Genomic DNA, 23898 nt, shown 5'->3' with positions numbered 1-23898 from the left:
CCGGAAAACCACCAAGGCTAACCGAGCCTAGCGGAGAAATAAATATAACCATCATCTCCATTAGATATTCCAAGATCGAACATCTAATGCTGCATGCAGTTACACGGCCTCCAGGGTGCGACCCCATCATCGTGTCTTCGTGATCTTGTTCCGTATCGCAGGAACAATTCACGGTAATGCGGGAACTTTCGGGAGAGTGAGTATACAATAAGACTTCACATGATTTGTACTTATATATTTAATACTATACATATGTATTAGTACTTGAGAACAAGTACTTAGGTTTAGAATAAACCTCTATGATCATTCATACATATTTATTAACTGTTTACACTAACTAAACACCTCACTAATTCAATATTGATCAAGAGATAAAGCATATCAATCATCTACAATCAGTATTGATCAACCATCTATCTAGACTCATCTTCTAATCCTTGAGATTGGCTAAGGTAGACTAGACACGAGCTCAAGCTAATCACACTCCACTTCCGATACACTTGAGATTCAGAATGATCACAATTATCTGACTGATCCGACCACTCTCCTTGATATCTGAATTCAAACCAAGTGACTGAGCGGCTACAAGGAGTGACTGGACCGATCTAGCAAAACTCCACAACCAACTAGACAGAAAACGGTTCTACTTGATGAACCAGTCTTATCCTTCAACTTTACTCGATCACTGACAACAACAACTGGTGGCCAGATGAACTCATATGATTCTCTTCTTCAAGCTTAGCTCACAGCTGGACTTTTTATCTTCCACACATCATCAGACTGAACTAAGGTGATGAAGAAAAATCATCCTAGGAGTTTTCTGAAATTTCTCTGATTTTTCACAGATTGTTTTTTTCAATCTTTCTTACTGATTTTCTCTGAATATTTACTCTGCTTTCTTCTTGTTATGGACGACCAAGCAGGTGGGGAAAGGGTTAAAATAGGTTCGAACCTTACTTCACCTGAGGGTTTCACTCAGGACAAAGCTAAGTTGTGCAAGGACAGGTGGTGACCAGCTTCATCACTCTAAGCAGCCAAGCAGCTCTCCTTTCCTTCACATTAAGAAAGCTGCAAGCAGCTGGTGACAATCATGTGACTGAATTAATTAGCAAGCACAACAAGCAGCTTGTGACTTGCATGTGCCCATTACTACATAATCAAGCAAGCGGGAAGGTGCATGACATGCGACTTGATAAGTAAACAAGCATGCTGGCTTAGGAGGTTATGGGATTAGACGGGTCAAGATTATTAAGGAAGCTGGTTGATAATTCTGAATAATATTTCGACCAAATATTCCTTGTCCTTTGGCTCTCTATAAATCTCGTTCAGCTTAATAGAAATTCGACCCAAATATATATAAGACTCGACCAAACTATCAAGGGAAGGTCTTTCGACCACAAGACTGTCCCGTCGAGGCGTTAATTTATCGGGTCGATTTTTATTTAAATTCTGATCGATCAATTTTCAAACTGATATTAAAGAATTTTCTCGACCAAAATTATATCTGCTCGTGAGGGTTATTACAGGGATCCTTTCGCGGAACAACTCCAATGGAAGTTGACGAGCACTAAAAGGCGTTCTATCCACCCAGCTATTAGGCTTATCTAGGATTCCATTACCACTTAGATTCTAAAGCCTAAAGAGACAGGTGGTTCTCCGGTTACCTCTTAGTGGTTGCCTGGTACGCCTGCAGTGTTCGTAGGAACTCTTCTTTTGACTCCCCTGCTTATGTAACTTATCAAAGCTGTGAGGCCGGCCGAAAGATGTTGTGCCCTACATGAAGACGTCTTGTCTTTCTCCTATGAGGCGGAGTTATGAGCCTGGACACTTTGGTGGATTCTAGAGCTTGCTATCCACTAATCCTGATGTTGGTGGTGACTGCCCCTGGTTGGGAATATTGAATCCAACAGTTGTAGAGGCATGCTTTGCAGTTGAGACCCGAGACCAACAGTGGCCAAAGAATGTAGAGGCTGGCTTTGAGGTTGAGACTTGGAGCCGACAGATCCGAAGACTGCGGGGATCTGATCTGAGGATAGGACCCAGAACCAAGGACTGCAGAAAGTCTGATCTGAGGATAGGAACCGAACCAGCAGGAACCAGGGACTGCAGAAAGTCTGATCTGAGGATAGGACCCAGAACCAGCAGGAACCAGTAGGAACCAGTTGGTAATCCCAGTGTTGGATCTGGTTACTTCTGTTTGGCGTTGTGTTATCCTCCCTGGAAGAGGTGTTTCCAGCTGTGTGAGGTTTAGATCTGGTGAGAATACGTCGTTTCTTGCCCCTAGATGGCTGGGGTTGAAATATTCTGAAGGAATGGATGTAATGTCTCTTCTGCCTATCACCATCATCACGTAGTATATGACTGCCCCTCCTTCTAGCGCCAAACTGTTAGGGAATTTTTGTGTACAAGTGATTCGTGCTCAGCACTACGGAATGATAGGAAGAAGGATATTGGTCGTCGTGATACATTCTCCTGCTTCGGTCGTGGATAAGCCAGGAGATCCTGCTCTGAGGGTAGTGCCATACGTGTATGTGCTGGTATATGTCGTCAGTGCCTTAGTAGCAGTAAGAAAGGTCGGCTGTTAGGCAGGAACCGCATGTATGTAGTGAAGATCGCAGGGTCTTCTGGGTCTGCAATTGATGGTCCCTACTCCAGGGTCGGTCCTTGGATGCCTCCTGATCTGTAGTTGATGGTTCCGACCACCAGGGGCGGTCCCTGGGCGTCCAGGGGTGGAACCATGGATGGTGTTTGGGTTTATAGCTGCATCCTTCAATGGCGATTGCCTACGTACCCTTCAGTGAGGGATCAAACCGTTCGTAGCTCATGTATGTGGAGGCACGGAGCCTAGATGGGCGCGTAGCCTGATGGAGGCACATAGCCTGATGGAGGCGCGTAGCCTTAATGGAGGCACGTGGCCTAGGGAGCACGTAGCTCTGTAGGTTGTTGGAATCATCCGTTCTAGGGGGCACATAGCCCGAACATATGGTAAACTTGTTGATATGCTGCAGTGAGCATGGAGCGTCGATGTGCTTCAGTGAGCATGGATGGACCTTGCTGATGAGCTGGAGATCGTGGCCTCAACCAGTCAGTAGAGTTGTAGACATGCTGCAGGGAGCATATATCTTCCCCTGGTCGATAGTAACCGTCGGGATCAGCCTCTCCTAGGCTTGTCCGAGAAGAAGGTCTTCTATGTGTAGAATCTTGCCTTGGCGGCTGTAGAATTGGTGAGCTCTGGTTATCGACGTCCTGGCCCCCCTCTCTTTAGGTTTAGAAACCTATATTTATAGAAGAGGTCGTGCCTCCCTTCTTAGGATTTGGAAATATTCATTATATCCTTAGATGATAGAATATTTCCATTTTCTTAAGGGAGGTCGTATGTATCGGAATACTTCCTCTTTCTCTTAGATTTAGGGATAATCCTTCTTGCCCAAGCTGGTTACCTGATAAATGGAAGATTTCCATTTATCTTAAGGCAGGAGAAATCACTTGGCCTGGAAGACGGAGGAAGGTCCCAGACTCGGGGACAGGGACCCAGGACCCAGAGGCATGAACCCGGACATTGGGGGCAGGGACCTGGAAGACGAAAGCTGGAGTAATCTCTTCATGGAATATTTTTTTTCCAACACACACCAACCAGTTGTGTCTAACACTCATAGATTCTGACACCCAGCATGACTCTATTCCAATCAAGAAGTCACAGACGCTCTCCAGACGAATCAATGATCCAGGAATTATTGCAGCTTGCCACTGTGAAGTGAAATACGAGACACATTACTCGGCATCGATTGAAACTCACACCGCAACATCGATCGACAGTTTCCATCAGATATCGATCGACAGACGACATGGAGAATCGGTCGACAGTCGTCCAGACGATTGGGAGAACGACTACTACAATCCCGCTATTGCCGCTTACACCAGACAAAACTTGCCTACAGAGGAGTATGATGAGGACTATGAGGAGGAAAGAGCTACTGACTTTTTTTTTTTTTTTTTTTTTTTTTGAACACAAGAGCTACTGACTACAGAGCAATCATTAACGAAGAAAATAAACTCCTACATCATTCCTCTTGGAAAAGAATGTACCATCGATCGACGAAACAAGCTCACCATCGATCTATACTCAACCTAATCGAAGAAACAGGAAACGAGCATCGACCGACACTGCCTACTACAAATCGGTCGACACTGACGTCAACCGTGCTCAAGAAGGAAACTACTCGATTGGCAGTTAGGCATACAAATACCACCACGAAAGCTTTGCAGTAGAAACATCAATCTATGCCCAGAAGCAGATAAACTACACAACAGTTTCGCAGACGAGGAGCTGCTCAACATGCAAAGACGCAATGCTACATATCAGATTCAAGCAGAAGCTGCTTGGGAAAGAACTTGTTTCAGCCAATCGATCGATACTCGTCATCAACAATCGATAGACACTCGTGGTCCACAATCGATCGACATCAACAATACTACGTCGACCGACAACCACCCAATACCAAAAACCACTGTAAGTGAAAAAGATAAATCAGATAAACAGTATCTAACTCTGGAGGAATTTGGTATTTTCAGGGACCCAGATGGCCACGCAAAAGCAATAAACGGCCGCACACTACATGTATCTCGAGAAAACATCGCAGATATACTTCAGACAGCCAATGGAGCAGACAATTTGTTCATGCATCACCACAACAATCCAGAAAAGAAGGTTACAAAGGAGTTCTATGACACAGCTGGTGGCATAAACAACAGCTTCATACATAAACTCGCCATCCCAGTCGACCATCGATCGATGCTACCGTTCCCGTATCGGTTGATAGATATCACGAGTTTGAGCCTTTAATCTCTATGGTAACCGAAAGTTCTCCTGGGAAGAAAAGGACGAGTATGGAATCTACAGAGATGATCAGGGATGTGCAAGAGGCATGGATGGACACACAATCAGTATATCCAAGGAGAACATCAGAAGACTTCTAGAAAGAGCTTCGAAAGATGAGCCAAACTACATATGTCTTCCTGAGCATGCTAACTTATTCACACAGACCAAGCTGTTACCAGAGATCTACACTAAGGATGAGATCAATAAGATGTTCTATGGATTCTGTGGAGAACAAGAAAACAACAAAGAAGCTTTCCAGATGAAGCTTGATGGTGTCTACCATCCACTGAACGATAGCATCGGTTGGTTAACTACTTGCTTGGAGGAGATAAGGCAAGACATAGCCAGAATTCAGCAAGCAACCGAAGCTTCTTGCCAGACATCGATCGACATACGTCATCATGCATCGATCGATTGTCGCTCACCAACATCGATCGACCCACGCTTACCAACATCGATCGACATCAGTCCACCACACTCACATCCGAAGCAGCCGCAACATAACTTTCACACTAGAGAAGAGATAGATCAATTGGTAGAAGAGATCTACAGAGCTTTGGAAACTACAGAAGAGAGGCTTGATGGGAGAAGTGATGACATATATTTCCCAATGGATCTTAGCATCACTGCTTTGACTTACAAGATTGAAGCTATGCAAAGGGAATTGGTGGAGATACAAAGATACATTGCCCGTCGACTAAAAGCATCAGCATCGATCGACAGTCGCACCAACAACTCAATCTACATTCGTCATCAAACATCGGCCGACGACGCTACAAACCGAGGCCGGCTTGTACCAAAGATGAAATTAGACATGTCTGACAAAAATAACCATGGAGAGGAGACCTCAGCTGACACTTACGCCACACTTAGAAGACATCAGTTCAACATTGAGAGTCTTGAAGAGAGATTGCAGAGAATGGAAAACACAACTGCAACAATGAAGGCAAAATGGCGCAGAGGGGATGAAGCAATGAGAGACTTCACTGGTACATGGTTCAACAAGCGCAAAGAAGAGATGGACTCTTGTTTTCCAGAAAGTTCCAGTTTCCAACACTACTAGCCCAATCACCTCCAAAGTCAAGCTGTATGACTATAACAAAGCGCTAAGTGGGAGCGTAGAAACCCGTTAAAAAAAAAAAGAATGGTCGAATATCTTTGTGGTGGTCGAGTTGCGGGCGATCAGATTGTTCTTGTTTAAACCATGAGTCAAGTATGCCACCAGGCCATGTTTTGACAATGTCATAGATTGATCAGATGGATGTTTTGGAAGCAAGAACGACGGGAAAACCTGAAATTAGATGAAAACTCTAATTTTGGTATTTTGAAGTCTTCAATGAAGCCGAAGGATTGGGAAATATTTTCTCTCAATTGGAGTTTATTAAAAATGTTCAAAGCATCAGAAAGGGTGTAGAAAAATATTTGGGATTGATTGCGGGACGAAAATTCACTAGAAGAGTCAAAATCAGACGAACAGACTGAGAAGCTGGAGGTGGCTCGTTGCATGGGATCAGAACGTGATCTCAACTGTCCAGCAAGCTGAGTGTCTACAGAAGCTCGAGGTGTCGCCGTGCATGGAAGCTGCACATGCAGCTTGACAAGTAGAAGCACGAGGTGGATCGACCAAGCACGAGGTGGATCGACCAAGCACGAGGTGTCTCCGCGCATGCAACCGAAGTATGCGGCCAGCCATGTGTGTGATGCTGTGGCGCCTTGCATGAGTTCCAGTCATGGAGCCTGACATCTGGGAGGAGTGGTGTCGTCGTGCATGTATCCTGGACATGCAGCAAGACATGTGGAGCACGAGGAGTCGCCGCGCATGCGTCCGAAGCCATGCGAAGCGACACACGGACTGACACCAAGCTGAAGCTGATTCGTTGCTGTCTTCTATAAATAGTCACGACCTCCCTTCAGTTTTAACACATCCAGACCTGTCCAAACGAAGTTAAAACCGTGAGAGAAAAGTAGAAAAAGAAAGCAAGTGATTCCGAGCTATTTCGAGAGTTTTAGAGAGTTTTCGAGATCAGTTCACTATTGATTTCGAGTCAGCGCCTAGGGAAGGTTCTGTCCAACTGAAGGTCAATCAAATGAAGATCAGCTCATATGGGAATCAATTCAACGTGGCCAGAGAGAAAGAGAGAGAGAAGAAAAGTGGTTGACTTAGAGTGTGGTCGATTCTCACCGAGAAGGCCAGTTCCGTCCAATCGGTCATTCTATATGATTGTGACGCAGAAGCTCTCTCCAAATGATTTCGTCCAGGCCACTCAGTTCCTTTAATGATCAAGTGGAGATGCTGTCTGGAGTTAGTTCAGTTCTACGGGTTCAGATCAGTCGAAGTTCTGCTCCGCTGGGAAGCCCGAAGAACTGTCCATAAGCTAGATCAGTCTGTCGAGGCCTGTCAGTTTCTTCATGGTGAAGCCAAGGTTGTGTCCAAGACGAGATCAGTCCAGTCCAGTCCAGTCAAGTCGTCCATTGGGTTTTGGCCAAGTCTTATGCAATCAACCAGCTACTTATCGGCAAAGAACACTGTGAGTTATAATCAATTGATTGCTGAGTTGTTTTCATGTAGGGTCCTGTTACTTGGAAGTTGGATCATGGCAGGAGGCCGGGTCTAACTGAGTAACGGTTTGACTAGTTAATAATTGAGGTTATTTTGATTGAGTTGATGGCATGCTTATTATTGCTTGAGAACCGTAGGAGCATGCTAATGGTTAGGTTGATTGGTTAGTTAGCGAATGCGGAATGCTTAGATGATATCGCTAAGTTGTGGATACTTAGGTATTCTGGAATTAGTTTTGTGCTAGATTCTGGAATATGATTGATTGTGTTAATTTGCGATTAATACTAGGAACCTTGTGTTATTTTACCGGGTTTAGTATTAAGTCATATATTGGCCATATAGCATTTGTGTAACCCACAATGCTAGGCATGTTTGAGGTGGATGTGTTGATTTTGTGGTGACTATTACTAGGAACCTTGTGTTATATTACCGGGTTTAGTATTAGTCATATATTGGCTGATAGCATTTGTGTAACCCACAATACTAGGCATATTGGGGTGAGTTAGTGTTCCTTCAGACCTCGTACCCGGTGGGTTCAAGGAAACCCCTTATTCGCTGGATGGGGTCATGGCCTATGGCTGAGTGATTACACGACGGTGTAATGTGGCAGTGACCCGAAGGACTGTGGGCTGTCGCGCGGTGACCCGAAGGACAGTGGGCCGCGGTCGGTTGAAAGTTCCTTCTTCTGGCCTTTATGGTAGGAAGATAGGATATTACCGATAGTGAAGGAGGAACATAACGTCACTAGGGCCCGAGTTTGTTATATATATTATATTGTGTTTTGTGTTGTTAAACCCTGGTTTTAATCGAGTTTGAGTTTGGTGATGAGCTAGTAATTAGTAAAATGCTAGTTATCTGGCTATCGTTTACCGCTGCGTATTTTGGATATTGCTTATTATTATTGAATTGTGATGTTAGGTGAACCTCTCGCTTTAGATTATTTGGGGTGGGATAGCGAGGGATTGTATTTGTTAGTTGGGGATCATAATTCACTGAGTAATATTAGGTTACTCATCCAACTCTGTTGTCCTTTTTGCAGGTCGCTTTAGGTAAGGATGATCGGATAGCTTGGTGCTGGACGTTAGGACCACCGGTGTAGATTTTCATGCCTTTTGTAAACGGTATTCTGGATTTGTGTTTAGTTGACTCGTTTGGCATTAGGCTGGGACCGGTCTCAAATTATATCAATTTATGGATATTTCCTCAATCAATAAAAGTAATTGTGTTATATGCGCATCATGATTACTCACTACTAGGAAACATTAATTTAGAGACTGCATTTGCAACTGTGCTCTGTAGTTGCAAAAATGTGTGACTAATTTCTAATGAATTTGCAACCATTAAGTGACTACGGTTTACGAGTAGTAATTTAGTTGCAATTTTGTAACCAAAACTTGTGGTGGTAATTTAGTTGCTTATTTATGACCTATTTGCAACTCAGTGCAACTAAATGGTGTAATTGCAAAATAGTGTCAAAAAGAACAACGTATTTAGGACCAAAGTATACAGTTACAAATACGTAGTTACAAATTAGTTGCTAATATAAATTAAATTGCGTAGTTGCAAATTAGTATCTATATTTTGGGACACTTGTGTGACTTTAATCAAAAGAGTAGTATTTTAGTGGCTAATATGGTTTTGAAAACACAGGCCGCCACAGTTATATGGAGATTATAACTATTTCACGACTATGAACAGACATTTATAACAAAGTAAAGCAACTTTGCTAAAAATAGTTTAGGTGATATTTATAATTTGTTTTTTCAATAGAAAAGTATCAGTTATCATGTCCGAGTGTAGTAGAAGAGTAGTTGTACTATTTGCTACATATTTTGCAGTATAGTTAGGTTTAGTGTTTAGGGTGTTTTCACTCAAAAATTGTAAATTTAATATTTTCTTGTAGATTTCTATAATTTTAATACGAACTCAACATCACAAACATATATATATATATAGTAACATTTATGATTTTGCCACTATTATGTGATTTTTAAAAAAATTAAAAGAGTAATCTTATTTTGTGACTAATTTACTACTATAAGCATTTGTAGCTAACTTGTGACCAACAATATTTGTATTCATCCCCTCAACACACTATAAGCATCTGTAACTAACTTGTGACTTCAAATATAAAAGGAGTTACAATGAAGTATCAAGTATACAGTCCCAAAAAAAATTCAAGTTTATATAGTCATTTAGATTAAAAGCTCAATTAAATTATTTTACATTAATGATTTTCTAAGTAATACTTATTTAATATACAATCATATATTCTAACATACAATTCTTGAAAATAAAAATCATATTTGGAGCTTAGGGTATCATTAGCTACTAATTTGGGACTGTAAAACATAATCAAGTTGCAAATTAGTCACAAGTAATAGCGAAGTTGTTACTGTTTTGCCACTGTAATCATATTTATTGGAATAATTATCCAAAATATATTATTTTTCTTAAATTATTTTATTATATATTACAAGCAAATACCAGTACACCCAAAATTAATCATATCTTGCACAATTTGGATATATGCACATCTTCACAAAATTTATGTTATCCAATATAATACATTCTTGTGTCATGATTTGGATTTGGATAGAGATTTTTTCAAATAGATTGATCTACATTAATGATTTGGTAAACTATACTTACTTAATATATAATCATTTGTATTTTTCAGATATAGTAGTTTTTAAAAGCAGAGAATAATATTCAAGGTTTAGGGTATTGTTAGTCACTATTTTGCAACTATATGTCCTAAGGTAGTTGCACATTAGTAGCATAATTTGACTGATAAAAAATTAATAATAATTTAAGAGGTTGTTTCTGATTGGTTAATTCACAAAGGGAAGGATTGACCTTTGTTAGTTATCCACCGTTGATATCAGTAAAACTAATGGTCACGATATAATCACGTTTAAAATTTTTCTACTTCTTCTTTTCTTTCTCTTCTCTGTGCTTTCTCATCGTTAGTTTCAAAGATTGAATTTTCTCAGGCTTTCTCTTCGTCTTCCTTTTATCTACTCTCCCCTCATCGCTACTTTTTTTCTTTTTCTTCTTTCATTTCTCTTGGTGTTCTTTCTTTCTCTTCATCTTATTATACAATTTCTAACTGGTTTTTTGTTTTGTTTACAGATCTGAGAAGAAGTAGCAGTGATGAAAAGGGGAGGAGAAATTGTGGTGTGACGCAGAAGACGTGCCGGTGGTGGTTGTGACGTAACAGATCGGATCGGAACGGCCGAGTCCGTGTGTATCAGACCAACACTGGTCGCTCCACAACCAGATCCAGTCGTCGCTTCAGATGGAATCACTCCGAGTCTACGTGGTGCCTCGTCGTTGTGCCGGAGCCGGTGGAGAATGCGGTGGCGGAACCCGTGCAGTGGATGAACTCATAGAGACGATGATGGTGTATTTTTGTATATATATATATGTATTTCTTTTTTTTTTTTTTTTCCGTCAAGGAGATTTCATTGAATTTAACTGGCCCTAACACCATAATCCAGTTACAAAAACCATAACAAACATCCCACCAGTGAAAACTGAGTCGGGTATAATAACCAAAAAACCATAAACAACCGAGCAACCAACACAATATAGCTCATCCTTTTTCCCTGTGCTCTTCAATAGCTCTGAGCCACCTTCAATCTCTCTCAAAAAGCCATCTACCATCTCAGCAACAATCAGAGGGATCGACTTTCATTGACAAAGAGCTCATCCAACCAAGATGGGTGCCCTTTGGCCACATATGAGTTTGTCAAACCATACTTGATGACACTTTGAGCAATGAAAAAAGCCCCTCTATTTGCTTCTCTGGTAACCACCTTAGTCTTCCAGTTCATCACCCCTTCCAATTCCTTCTCCATTAACGAATATTGGTAGGAGAAGGATGGCCACGCTTGAGGCCGTTGTAAGGCACCGAACAACTCACCAAATTCTCCAGCGAAAATGATGTTGGATTGTCTCTGGCTTCTCATACTTTCCAAGGCCCAAAGAACAATCGTCAGCTTCGCATCATCTCTGCTCATAATCCCCGAAAAGGCTCTCCTACTATGGCACATCACAACCCCTCTGTTATTTCTTAGAACCCACGCTCCTCCTGCACAATGGTTATTCTTAGAGAACTCCATTCCAACATTACACATAACCCAATCAGGTTCAGGAGGCGTCCATTTTTTCTTTGAAGAAACAACCACCGGGGTTTGAGCCTTTTCCCATTCCGCCTCTGTTTCTTGAGCTGTGAACCATTCGTTAGCTTCCTGAACAGATTTATGGATCAAATCACTCGCGCTAAGGCATCTGTTTTCAAAATGAACCTCATTCCTTCTCTTCCACATATTCCACATGATCCATGGCCAAGCTCTTTGATCTTCCTCTGTTACCCGTTTAGAGTCCCTGAGACTGAACAGGAAGTTCACATTTGTGAAAATCGAGCCATCATCAAAACCCCCATTACGCTCAGGGATGGACGAGTTAGCCCATACCAGCCTAGCAAAAGGGCATCTAAACAACATATGATTGATCGATTCCATCTCTTCACCACAAGTTTGGCATCTACTATCAACCCTCATACCTCTAGCACTGATCAAATCCGCCGTAGGAAGTGCAGCACTTAGAGCTTTCCATAAGAAAACTCTGATTTTAGGTACTGTTTTAACTTGCCAAGCTTTCTCCTTGAGGACATTAGTCGAGGGCTCTCTGTACGCTTCCGGATTCTTTTCCTTGGCCTTAACTGTTGAAGCCAGCCAATATGCAGACTTCACTGTCATATCTCCACTTTTGTTGAACTTCCAAGTAAAAAATCCTCCCTTTCCACGACAGGTTGGTTCTGTAAAATCAGCTCAATGTCTTTACGCACGAAGACCTCTTCCAAACTTTCTACATTCCACCTCTTAGTTGCAGGGTCAATGAGTGAAAATGCCATCAAGTTAACATCAAAGGTTGGATTTTTAATCCACGGGGCTCTGAGCCCTTCCTCTGGATCATTAACCCATTTATCTAACCACACCCTTGTAGACTTTCCATCACCGACCCTGTGTCTCAGCCCTTTTTGCATCAGATCCCTCCCAAACAATAAACTCCTCCAAGCATAGGATGGTCTATATCCCAACTTGGCCGATAGGAATTCACTCTCCTTGAAGTATCTGCTCTTAAGAAACCTGGAAAGGAGAGATTGGGGTTGACTTAACACTTTCCACGCTTGTTTGGCAAGTAGCGCTTGGTTGAAACATTCCAGATCTCTGAACCCAATGCCTCCCAGATTTTTCGGCATACACATCTTCTCCCAAGATACCCAATGCATCTTGTTCTTATGGACATCAGCTCCCCACCAAAAGTCTGCCATCACACTTATCAAGCTCGCAACCAACTTCTTTGGGAACTGGAAAACAGACATGGCAAAGACCGGAATTCCCCCTGCTGATGATTTCAGTAAAACCTCCTTACCTCCTTGAGACAGATGTTTCAGGTACCAACCCTCAAGTCTTCCTTGTGTTTTATCTTTGATGTATGACAACATCTCTACTTTAGAACCTGAAAAACATTCTGGCAAGCCTAGGTATTTACTGGCGCCTTCCTCCTTGGTGATTCCCAGAATGTCCTTAATTTCTTCACCAACCTCCTCTTCCACACTTACCCCAAAGGTTATCGATGATTTCCTCAAATTAATGTTCTGCCCTGTGGCCTCTCCATAGAACTGTAGGATTCTGTGTAAAGCAGTAGCTTGCTCCTGTGAGGCTTTGCACATAAATAAGCTGTCATCAGCAAATAACAAGTGGTGAATTGCAGGCCCTTCCTCCGAAAACTGCAGACCATTGATCAGGCCATTTCTTTCGACTACATTCATCAGGTGAGTGAGCCCTTCAGTACAGAGAACGAATAAGAAAGGAGAGAGGGGGTCTCCTTGTCTCAACCCTCTTTGGGGAGTTATCAAACCGAAGGGTTGATCATTCATGAGTACAGAGAACGTTACTGAAGACACACACGACATCACCAAATCACTCCATTTCTGATCAAACCCCAGCGCTTGCAAGAGATTCCTCAAATAATCCCATTCAACGCGATCATACGCCTTGGACATATCCGTTTTAACGGCCATGAATTCTCTAGAGACGGTAGGGTGAACTTTCAGCGCATGAACAGCCTCGTGAGCGATGACAATGTTGTCAGAAATATTTCTTCCTGCAACGAAGGCTGATTGATTGAGTGACACCAATGAGTTCAGAAAGGGTTGGATCCTTTTGACGAGAATCTTAGAGACCGCTTTGTAGAGCACCGAGCAGAGGCTTATCGGCCTCAGATCAGTCATTTCCTCCGGATGTGGGATCTTTGGAATGAGACATAAATATGTGAAGTTCCACTCCTTGGGCATGATTCCTGTTTCAAAAACTTCTTGGATTTCCTTAGACACTTGGTCTCCAATGATCCCCCAATACTTTTGGAAAAAAGCTCCTGTCATTCCATCGGGGCCGGGCGCACTGTCAGCCTTAATGGAGAAGATTGCTTCTGTGATCTCTTCTTTTGACACACTTCTGGTCAGGTTTATGTTCATTGTCGCAGAGACCTTTGGAGTGAAGCTCGCAAATGCAGGTTCATATGATTTTGGATTGGAGGAAGTGAAAAGATCCATGAAGTACTCCACCGCAACCTCCGCTTTAGCACTATCTGACCACTGCTCTTGCCCCATCTTGTTTTTCAGTTTTGCTACATGGTTTCTGGACCTAGCTGTTTTTACAGAGCCATGAAAAAACTTAGAGCTTTTGTCCCCGAAGACTAACCATTTATCTCTACTTTTCTGTCGCCAGAAAGTTTCCTCATCTTTGTAGGCAATTAACAACTCCTTTTGCACTGCATCTATCATGAATCGACAAGGAAAGTTCCGTGTTTGAAACCATTCAAGCTTTTGTTGGAGGAGATTGATCTTGTCTTTTGCATTGAACTGCCTTTGCCTCTTCCATTTACTTAAAACAGTTCTGCACTTTCTGATTTTGACAAAGACACTGTCCCCTCCATTCCTGGTTCTTTCCTTCCAAGAATTCTCAATTTCTTTTACAACTTCAGGGTGACGCATGAGTCTTTTATCAAATCGGAAGAGACCTTTAAAGGATTCCTTTGCTGCATTTAATCTAAGCCAAACTGGCCGGTGGTCTGAACCTCTCTTCTCAAGAAAGTTTTGGTTTGATTCAGGGAAGAGAGCCAGCCACTCTTTGTTGCCAAAGCTGCGATCCAAGCAGCACTGGATCCATTTCTTCCACCTTGTTCCACCCCAAGTAAATCTGTCTCCTTTACTGGTGAATTCCTCCATACCACAGCACTGTAACATCTCAGCAAAAGGCTTAAAGGACCCTTCTGATCTTCTAGGGCCTCCAGATTTTTCACCATTATTAAGTATCTCATTGAAGTCTCCAATTAAGCACCAAGGCTCCTTCCTGGCCGTTCCCCATCTGCTAAGCCTTTCCCAAACCACTTCTCTGCCTTCAGATGAAGGTTCACCGTAAATGCAAGAAAGAAAAAACTTAAACTCCCCAAACTGTACAAAGGAGTCTATAACATTCTTATCCGCAAATTTCACATTGATTTTAATATTTTTCTTCCAAAAAAGAGCTAGGCCACCACTTAATCCCACTGGATCAATAGTAAAAACCCCTTCATAACCCAACCACACTTGCAAGTCAACTAAAGCATTCCGACAATTTTTTGTTTCCATCAAAAATAAAATCTCCGGGAAAAAGTCTTGACGCATCTCCCGAAGCCTCTGAATTGTCAAGCCTTGAGGCCGCCCCAAGCCTTGACAATTCCAACTCAAAAGGCTCATTGAGGAGAGGGCGATCCCTCATACGGGATCACCTTAAGGCATTGCGCCTTGCTGGTGGAAACAGCCTCTGTTCCCTGGTTAGTCTTCTTCCTTTTTCTAGACCCAACTTCTTGTTTGCCTTCTCTTCTGTCTTCATCCCCTTTCTTTGAAAGTTCTGAGGGCGCCAACTTGTTTCTTTGTCGCTGGAGTTTTGGTGGTCTCCTCCTGTTAGTGATCCTTTTCTTAACTGTCCCGGTAAAGCATGGTGTTAAAGAACCAGCTCTGAAAACCGTAGGACTGTTAGAAAAAGCACCCATTGTCTCACCCTTAGGATCATCAATAAAGCTTTTACTGGAAAGCAACAGAGGGGACTGGTGAGAAGAGCTTCTATTTGCCCTCATAGAAGCTGCCATAAGCTTGTCTGAGTTGACGTTTACGTCCCATTCACCTCTAACAATCTCCTGGTCGCTGAAATCAAAGATGTGGCCTTTGCCTTTGTTGAGGTTTGTGGTGATGATCGGTGCAGCTTCCAGGCGGAGAACTGTCTTTTGGAGAATCGGGTCACGCTCTGTCTCAGCAACCGACTTCTTCACTTTGTCAATCTTAATTGCCAACGATTCACCTGTATCAGCCATGAGGAATCTCCTCATCTCCTCCAGCACCTCAGTCGTAATTTTTGGTCTCCCCGTGAGCGGGTTAAGACCAACCTGCTCCTCTTCAAGAACTCCAAAAAGCGGGTCACTCTGTATCAAAACCGTGGTCGGTTTAGTCTTCTCCGCTATGATCTTTTCCCTTCTCAACGTAGCTGCTTCCTGTCTTTTCTTAACCTCCAAAGGACAGATGCTCTTTTCATGATTAAGTCGCTTGCAGGTGTAGCAGCGTTTCTGAAGCTGCTCGTAGTCGAAGTGGATGATGTGAGTTCTTCCTTCACCCATATTCAGCACTTTTGCCATCCTCAGCGGTTTGGCTACGTTGAAGCGTACCTGAACTCTGATGAAAGGTTGTGTAATCGGCTTAGTAGGGTCAAAGGCCAAAACCTTTACTTCTCCGATCATTTCGCCAAGGGACATCAGCGCAGCCTGAGTGTAGTAGTTTACTGGGATTTTGCTAATCTGTACCCAAAGAGGAATGTATTGCAAGTAGTCTTCAGGGGGATTCTCTACCCATCTCTCTAGTACAATAGCCCAATCATTAAATGTTTGTACTCCTTTCTCCAGCACATCCAGAAGGTCGTGTTCAGTTCTGAAAATGAACTGAAACTTTTCATCTGACAGAGCCACTCCTCTAACCCTTCCTTCTTTTTGCCATTTTCGTGGCATGGTGAGAATCAACCCTGAAATTTTTTGTTGTTCCGGGTAGAGCGTTCTTCCTATGATGCTAAGTGAGTTTTCTTCCGCTGAACTAAAGCCCGGCAGCTCTGGCATCGTGAACGGAACATCTTCTTCTTCTTCCTCCAGTGATAGAGCCATAAGAGCTCTATCCATAGCAGCAGACATCTTGAATTTTCGTTATAAAGCCCCTCAGTTCTCAGATCTCAATTAATTGTTCAACCACCGGACTTCAAAGCTTGAAGAACAGTTGGGTAGAAACACTTAATTCTTTAATTTCCCAAGCAAAATAAAGTAAAATAGTGAAAAAGTACTGAACTTTCGGAAAGGAAACGTGTGAGATTTGTTTACACTCCACCTAGATCTGCTTTTACACGAGCCCCAATAAGATACAACTTGATCCCACAAGGGGGTACTAGAGAGCAAATTTCGCTCACCTTTCTCTCTCCTTTCTTCTCTCTTGGATGACTTTATATATGTATTTATCTTTGTAATTTAACTTTTTAATTAATATGAAATTAATATTTAAATTTGAATTCGGAACTAATATTTAATAAATTAAGAGTTTATTAACCACTAAATTTGTGATACTAATTCGTAAAGATATCAATAATGTAGTTGTTAAAGAGTCATAAATCTTTATGACTAATTTGTAACTAACTATCAAGATAGTAGCTTTAGCCACTAACTTCTAACTAAATAATATTCTGGAAGAAAAATACTTATAATTACAAAAGTTGTAAACTAGTTGCAAATTAGAAAAGAGACTAAATAGCAACTACAGTTTTATGACGAAAGTATGACTAAAAGGTGTGGTGTTAAATTTTGTGCAACCGTAGCTTTAGTCGCAAGTTAGTTGCTAATATGCCACTAGTTGTATAGTTATACTATAGTCGCTCTTTCACAACTAATTTGCAACTATCCTTTTTTCCGATGAGCTTTTTCTAACTATATATAATAGTTGCAAAATAGTTGCATTTTCTTCATTTGCAACTATCTTATAACTATTCTTGTTGTAGCAATATTGATGTTTTCTTGTAGTGACTCTGATATTTGACTAGTCCGGTCTAACACAACGTTAGGTCGTAGTACGGGTTGAAAAGCCTTAGGCCTCGATCTAACGAAAAACGCTAACTCTTAGCCGGGTTGCAAAGCCTTGTGCCTTGACGCAGCGGGACGAGTTAGTGGATGAACTGGTCGAGGTCGTGAAGTAAATTTTGTGACTCTGACCGGATCGTCCCTAGCCTGTCATGTAGCGCTTCCGGACCATGGTGTTGGGTTGGACGGTCAGTCATGTTCTTGTTTGACTGTTGGCTGGCCGGTTGGCCTTTCATCTACAACCCTTGGTGTGAATCGTCCGTCGGTCATGTTCTTGTTTGAATGTTGGCCGGTGGGTCGACCTATGCTTAGGATGGTTCGGGGGTGTTACATGGAGGCAACCCACTATTAGGTAATATTGATCTATTTTTATTGATATACTATTTATGTTGGTTTTTCATTATTGCAGGTCATAAAAAAAATCCTAGTAGACGATTGCCGTGAGTATCGACCGACGAGACGCTATCGACATTGCCACACCTGCCTTGACCGATATCAACAACCCTACATCGGTCGACATCCATTCCGGTCTGGTATATCGTTCTAACTTGTTAAATTGGGTCCGTATGATTTAGTTTTCACCGTAACTCCGACATAATTTACACTGAGGACAGTGTAGTTTAAGTCTAGGGGGAGGTTTACTGATAGTTATCTATTTATGAGTCTTATTAAAAATGTTTTTCAAAAAGTTTTATTGAGTCAAGAAGGGGATAATGAACTTATAGATTTTGCTTGTTATCTAACTACTCTTTAGCACTATTCTAGATTTACTGATTGTAGATAGTACTAAAGATACTAAAGTGGATCAACCTATCAACTATTCACACTTGTTGAGATTGTTTGAAGGAACCAAAGCTGATCTCCAACACTAAACTTGACACAACTGCTAGTCTTGGGCTTGGTATACATGGGATCAGATTCTTCAAACAAATCTGGAAGGTAAAGCCTTGTGTGGAAAGATTAATCACCCTTTCTCTCTCTATTTTCAAAGATAATTACGAAGATCGGGAAAAATGGAATATCTCCATTTTTATGCTATGACGGCTTAAGGGAAGAAGGGAAAAAGCATAAACCGACCTAGGAGCGAGTATATAAGGAGTCCTAGGCGAGAGGAGACAGGGAGAACTTTTTCACAGCAAACTTAGCAGTTAGTGCAATTAGGCAACTTTCCGTTTTTGTTATTTCGAGCTGCGACTCAATTAGGTTTAGCCGTCTTAGGGTTGCTAGAACTAGGAATCTCGCCGACAGCTCTCGAACCCAGGCTTATACCTTGTTGTAAACGCTCATACGCAAATTCAGAATAAGACTTCTCTTTGCTCTCTTTTTACGATTTTTATACTTTGTCGTTGTTATCTCGTGTTCTGATTGCTTAGCGTATGGTATTAGCAGATATCCGGGACCTCTGGGAAACTAGGGTTCTCCTACTTTCCTTATTTAAACGGAAATCAAAAGTGCGAATTTTGTTTCCCACACTAACTATTTTATTTTTAAGCACCAAAACCAGAAACCAGCTATTGAACAAATACTTGTTCAATATAAAAACTGCAATTTATATTTAAAAACTCTAAAACCAATCTTGCTTAACAAATCATATTAGATTTCCTAGGTTCCCTAGCTCCATGTGAATTCGATCCCTAAGTACTACAACTCGACCTCTTATTTAAGAGAGTATAAATCACTCCTTAGGATAATTTGAGTGGTATCAAATTTGGCACCGTTGCCGGAGAGCTTTGATCGCCTATTTATCTAATTTTTGTTAAGTTTCTGACATAAGACTTTTCTTGGATTTTCAGGTACATGCCCAGTAGTACCAGAAGCAACATAGAAAGTCAACTGCTATTCTCACCAGATCCTGCAAGTTTGGAACTTTCGATCCGCAAGGAAGCGCGCTCCTCATCGACCGACAACACCACTTGTGTGTCGCTCGATTCTTCTCAACCACACTCGACCCAGACACTAGTTTCGTCGACCAATACTCGCTCACACCTGTCGATCGACAACACTCACCTTCCGTCGACCAACATCCTTCATCCGACATCGATCGATACTCCATCCTAGACATCAATCGATACTGAGCCGCGAGGCATGGTTGCACCTTGGATACTTGTACGAGATAACAATGAAGACCTGCATGACCAGGAGGGTCATCTGCGTAATGCAGCAGGTCAGAGGATAGATGCTTAGGGGGCTGCAATCCCTGAACTTGATGTTAATGTTACAGGTACTACTTTACCTATGGACGAGGCTGCACAACCCAGAACATTGGCTGACTAAAATCGTCCACATCGATACTACACTAACAGATCAGCCATTCGTCCTCCCACTATCGAGAGGGATTCTGAGTTGAAAGCGCAGTACTACACGCTTGTGGGACAGTTACCCTACCATGGATTATCCTACGAGCATCCTATGGACCATCTGGAGAGGTTCGAGGATCTGATTTCTGCTGTTAGAGTCGAGGGAGTCTTTGAGGACTACTTGTTATGCAAGCTCTTCAGGTACTCACTTGCTGGAGAAGCTATGCATTGGCTCAAGCAGTTACAACCAGGATCTCTTAAATCCTGAAGCGACATCAAGAATGCATTCTTATGCAATTTCTTTGATGAAGCGCGTGCTGAAGACTTGAGGAGTAAGATTGCTACATTCACTCAGGAGCCTGCAAAATCATTCAGGGGCTCTTGGATCAGATTCAAGTCTTATCAGAGAGATTGTCCACACCATGGATTCAATGAAGTACTTTCTACAGAGACATCGCGGTGCAGTACCAGATGGCTCTTGATGCTTCCAGCAATGGAAACTTCAACACCAGGAATCCAGAGGAGGCAGTCAAGGTTATTGAAAACCTAGCATCCAGCAGCAACACCAAGAACACCATCGAGAGGAAAATGTTAGGGGATTTTTGTATAGGATCTTTTAGAGTACCACGGAACGATGGACGAGCTAATGTTTAGTATAGATTTATAGGTTTTTCGTAAGGATTTATGAGAGATTAGAGGAAAAGAGACTTGAAGAGTTCTTTATTGAATAGACAAGCAAGGATTACAAGTATTTTTGGTATAAACCCTAGCCCTAGCCGTCTAAGTATAATCTCTAAGCCTCAAAGTCTCGATCTCTTGTTCTAGGGTTTGGGTTCTCCTTATATAATCGTCCATAGGTCGGGTGGAGTAGATGGAAGTCTTCCATATTCGAAAATATGGAAGGTTCTCTGATATCACTCAAATTACCCTAAAGAGTGTTACTGTCATCAAAATAAGTCGAGTTATAGTACTTAGGGATCGAATCCACAAGGAGCTAGGGAACCGATTAGATCTAAACAATTTATAATAAACTAGGCTAATAGATTATAAAGCAGTAAAATAGCAATTAAATAAACAAAGCAGTAAACAAGTTGAACAAGTCAATTGTTCAGTTTGGCAAGGGTTGTTCGATGGAAGGATGGTTGCTAGATCTAGGGTTTCTATTCAGGTGTTGGAGATTTTAATTCCTATAGGTACTTATTTGTTGCATGCATGATATGTTAGAGCTCAACCGCTTAACTCAGTGATCAGCTGTCGCATGTTTCACTGGTTAACTCGCTAGATCTCGTGTCTTAACGGTTAGTATGTTGACAACGAAAGAGTGTCGACCGATGGTCCTATAGGGACGTCGACCGATACACCTTTGCCTACGTCGACCGATAGTCAGTTGAGGACATCGATCGACAGGTTCTAACCAGGCCTATGCGCGAGATGATTTACCCTATTAGGATGCTAAATTGGCGGTTAGCCCTCTCTAACAATCCTAATATGATAGATAGATGTCAGGATGGGATAACAAGGATGCTTGTGTATGCAATCATATGATCAATATTCTAGTTAATTACTCTAGAACAAGCAATAAGTATAGATCTATCATGAATATCACAACAAGGCAGATCTATAGTTTGGGGCTAATCCCACAAACCTATCTGAATCCTGGATCTAACTGGTGGATCTACTCAGACATGAAAACAAAAATCATAGATGAATAGATAGAAATACTGAAATGAAATAAATCAATAAAACCAAAGGAGTTCCAGGAGGACTCTGATAGGAGTTCCTCCCTTCTCTCCTCTCATAGAAACAATGGAAATGAAAGCGTAAAGAAGTCTAGAACGCGTAGCCGTCAACAATGGCTTAGAAATAACATAAATAGGGTTTCTGGTCGTCCAAGGGTATTTTGGTAATTTGTGGCTTCTGGGCTTAACGCAGTCATAAAATATACAAGGCCCACGATCTGGGATCTCCATCGATCGACGTGCATAGTGCTGCATCGATCAACGTGGCTTCCTCTTCTCGGCAGCTTCCTCTCGCGAGGCAGACTGACCACTCTTCAGTAAAACGGGCATAACCTCTGCTACAGGATGCTGATTGACCTGAGACCGGTGGTATTGGAAAGTTAACTCAATGATATTTCTTGTGTCAAAATATGGGCTCAATCTAACGGTCGGAAGGTCTCCATCAATAGCTAAACATCTGACGCGTCTGTATAACTCTGCACCTCCAAAGGCTCCAAAAGACTCCAAAATCACCATATTTATCCTAAACGTCCCCGAACCTGTAAATACACTAAATAGACTTCAAAACATAATAATTGTATCTTAAAACACTTTAAAATACTTATAGACCATGATTAAAATTGGGTAAATTATATGGTCTATCAACTCCCCCAGACTTACCCTTTTGCTTGTCCTCAAGCAAAACCAACAGGCAGTCTCTCTGAAAGAGGTTTTGAAAACAGTAGGGACTCACATGATTTAAAACTTAGAATCATCACATCTACAATATTGCAATCCACATCTAAGAAGTCCTAATCACAGAAGCACATTATACAATATCCTAGCTTAGCAACCAAATTCACCTAGCCAACATCTTAGCAAATCATGTCTGACATTCCCCTCTACCAACCTCATTTCTTAACATAAATAAATGTGTATGCTTTACCTTGGGAGTATCGATCACAAGACACATGGACTCTTGCCCCAACAGGTATCTGAGTAAACAGATAGTCTTGTTCTGGTTTCTTTTACTCTATATCTCCCTTCTCTGAATCCTTTTTATCTCAATTCCAATGAACAAAGATGCTGATGTTGTCCATCTTATTCACCTTCTTTTCGATTTTTTTATTATTATTTTTTTTTTCTTTTCTTGACAAAGTGTAGGTGAATAGTGGAGTCATCGGTAATGTACCTACCCCTCCTTCCAACAATGTGTGATCATTCTATTAGAGTAGAATAATGGGGTCATCGGTAATGTACCTACCCCTCTAAACCGCAAGAAATCATCTCAACCTTTTATTTTATTTTATTAGGATGCCAAAGGAAGGAGATAAGGAAACCAAAATCACTCAGACTTTTACCTTTCAGACCTGAAGGAGGAATCCGATCCAGTGTATACCAAGCCCCAAGACAAGTAGTTAAGTCAAATTAGGTTGGAGGTCAGCTTCGGTTCCTTCAAACAATCTCAGCAAGTGTGAACATAGTTGACATGTTGATCCACTTTAGTATCTTTAGTACTATCTGCAATCAGTAAGTCTAGAATGGTGCTAAAGAGTGGTTAGATAACAAGCATGAATCTAATAAGTTCATTATCCCCTTCTTGACTCAATAAAAACAGTTTTGAAAACATTTTATAAAATTCAATAGATAAGCAAATATCAGTAAACATCCCCCCAGACTTAAATTAAACTGTCCCCAGTGTATATCTAGTCGGAGTTATGGTTAGAACAGAAATAATAAGTAGACAATTTAACAAGTAAGAACGATAATCTGCTCGACATCAGTGTCGATCGACACAATGAATAGACAATCGATCGATGTTGATGAAGTGCTGTCGATTGATAGTGACATGGTCTCATCGGTCGATGGCTTGAGAAATCATTCGACACAATGAAGAGACAACTGTTTGTTGGATATGAAGCGCTGTCGATCGATAGTGACATGGTCTCATCGGTCGATGTGCTGAGCAATCGTCTACTACGATCTGTTTTTTTTTTCTTTCTTTTTTTTAACTAGAACACAATATTAGTAGAACCTCCCCTAGACTTAAACAACACTATCACTAGCGCTATCCAGTCTAAGATTGGTGGGAAAATAAATAATAAGGACAATATTTAACAAGAAAAAACGGTATACTTGCTTGAATGTGAGTGTGGAGCAACACAGTTAAGTGGCGATCGATACTCTTGATGCTCTGTCAATCGATGCTACGTAGCCATCATCTATTCT

Source organism: Brassica napus, chromosome A3, assembly GCF_020379485.1.
Source record: "Brassica napus cultivar Da-Ae chromosome A3, Da-Ae, whole genome shotgun sequence".
Taxonomy (NCBI): Eukaryota; Viridiplantae; Streptophyta; class Magnoliopsida; order Brassicales; family Brassicaceae; genus Brassica; species Brassica napus.
The sequence above is the reverse complement of the archived record's forward strand: the minus strand, read 5'-3'. Positions refer to the sequence as shown.